At 45.3% G+C, this 2687-nt stretch overlaps 1 non-coding gene across 1 annotated transcript; it reads right to left on the minus strand.

Moving 5' to 3' along the window:
- Positions 1 to 1619: 1619 nt before the first annotated feature.
- On the minus strand, positions 1620 to 1694 carry Trnas-cga. Its single transcript has one exon. It is a non-coding gene; the product is annotated as a tRNA-Ser (tRNA).
- Between the last annotated feature and the right edge of the window lie 993 nt (positions 1695 to 2687).

Below are 2687 nucleotides of genomic sequence, written 5' to 3' on the forward strand. Positions count from 1 at the left end.
CTGCTCAACAATTACACCTCTATTCGCCAGAACACATCTCCGCAGCTGTCGTTCACCGCTGTCATCTATGGCCCGTGGTGCACCACAGTCGCCTCGCCACCTGTTTTGGATAGTGCCATTTTTCCATGTGAGGTATACTTTAACCGCGGCGGCATGCGAACAGTTTATAAACGTAGTCGTTTAGGAACTACTTCCGTCTTTGGCCCGTAAGCCACATTACGACAGCGACAGCACTATTTTGCGCGTCCCCCCGACACGCTTTGTGCACCCTCCACTGTTAGTGCTGCCACATGCTGTCTGTTTGTAGTTATTGCACGTTGACGTCGAACATAGATGGTGGTCACATAAAAGTGACTCGACCGTGTTTACTGGTAGCAGATTACATTTGCATTTATATTTGCAATTGTTTCCTTTACATGTTTTTATTTCTTTTCTGTGCTACTAATTAGTAACTACCTCCCAATGCATGTCTTAACTGTTTTTTTTATGTTTTCGGATTTAACTATTTCTTAGAATGCGGTTTAGTCGTGCTGCGACAGCACTGAATTTTTTAATTTACTTCAGGAAGCTTAAAAATGGTTCAAATGGCTCTGAGCGCTATGGGACTTAACATCTATGGTCATCAGTCCCCTAGAACTTAGAACTACTTAAAGCTAACTAACCTAAGGACATCACACAACACCCAGTCATCACGAGGCAGAGAAAATCCCTGACCCCGCCGGGAATCGAACCCGGGAACCCGGGCGCGGGAAGCGAGAACGCTACTGCACGACCACGAGCTGCGGACAGGAAGCTTAAAGTTCACTAGCAGAAAAACTGTTATTACCATACGTTGTAGCTAACTCGACGATGAGAAATGAGTAACGACACACCCATATTCCATCCTATTTTCCTACATTCTTCCTTCAAATTTAACGACATTTAATTCAGTTCTCATCGCGCCTTTACTTATCTTTCCCAGCCTACAGCATTTGCTAGCTTTTCTCAGAAATCTTATTCACTTTGTTTACGTTTTAATCGAGTCCTTATTTCGAGGCACCAATATTTCAGATCCAAACGTCGAATTGTAAGTTCCATTATTTTGTGCATGGCTGTTCTAGTGCGTTTACTGGGAGCCTTGTTCAATCTTCTGCTAGTGCTTCTGCATACTCGTTCGAGGACCTCTAATTACCGAGCGAGGTGGCGCAGTGGTTAGACTCTGGACTCGCATTTGGGAGGACGACGGTTCAATCCCGCGTCCGGCCATCCTGATTTAGGTTTTCCGTGATTTCCCTAAATCACTCCAGGCAAATGCCGGGATGGTTCCTCTGAAAGGGCACGGCTGACTTCCTTCCCCATCCTTCCCTAATCCGATGAGACCGATGACCACGTTGTCTGGTCTCCTTCCCCAAAACAACCAACCAACCAACCTCTAATTTTGCTTCTATATCGCTGTCCTTTCGTTGGGTGTATTAACTCATACGTATGAGATAGGAGGTGCTTGTCAACAGGAGTGACACTGACGACAATTGCTGAACGATTGATAAAGTTTCCTTAAAAAGTCACCACTTTTGTATTTAGTCCGTACTGATTTTTCATACATGTACATTCAATGAAACTTCCTGGCAGATTAAAACTGTGTGCCCGACCGAGACTCGAACTCGGGACCTTTGCCTTTCGAGGGCAAGTGCTCTACCAACTGAGCTACCGAAGCACGACTCACGCCCGGTAATCACAGCTTTACTTCTGCCAGTACCTCGTCTCCTACCTTCTGGCTTCGGTAGCTCAGTTGGTAGAGCACTTGCCCGCGAAAGGCAAAGGTCCCGAGTTCGAGTCTCGGTCGGGCACACAGTTTTAATCTGCCAGGAAGTTTCATATCAGCGAACACTCCGCTGCAGAGTGAAAATCTCATTATGTACATTCAATGTTGGAAAGTATCCTCGGTCAAGAATTCACGTGTATCTGCTTATGAAAGAGTGCCTACTTTTACATCACGACTAACTTTCAGGTTTAATATTTCGTTTACAGCGTTACGTCAAAACATTCAGAAACCGCGATCAAGCCTTATATTTCGCTTCGTAACAGTATATAAAAGGGAAGACAAAGTGGTGGTGCATTTTATAGTTTGTGGGATTTGAAATTTCAGCAGCGATTTCATGTATACATCGGTGTTTAACAGGTGAGGCAATTATTCCATTTCCCATCAATTATGTGAACGGAATTCGTGAATCACCATCGAAAATTGATGAGAAACCAACTATTGGGGTCTAATATCACGCGTGCAAGAAGTTCGCTTCTTAAATGCCGACATAGACAACCATCATGAAGCAGAACAACACTCAAAGACAAGAGATGGGAGTAGCGTTTCGAATTTTAGCTGATTGACATACAGAGGCAAAACCTGACACTACGGTGCGCTTGGCTCTGGGAGTGTGATGCACGTTTCTCAGAGAAACGGTGGAGGAATGCAATAAGCAGGAGAGACGCTGCCACGAGTTCACAGGTTTGCCATTATCGCATACCTGGACCGCCAAAGGCAAGCGTGCGGCGGTTGGGGCGCTTTCAGCTGAGCGCCTTCTACGTTCATCCAGAACGGTGGACAGCACGTAAGTTCTGCAAGTAAATGAAGCAAAGTTTGAGAAAATGTTGATAAGCAAGCGGAGTGGAACGCTGACTATATCCTTTAAATAGCACAGAACGACAGTACG

Source organism: Schistocerca americana, chromosome 7 (genome assembly GCF_021461395.2).
Source record: "Schistocerca americana isolate TAMUIC-IGC-003095 chromosome 7, iqSchAmer2.1, whole genome shotgun sequence".
NCBI lineage: Eukaryota > Metazoa > Arthropoda > Insecta > Orthoptera > Acrididae > Schistocerca > Schistocerca americana.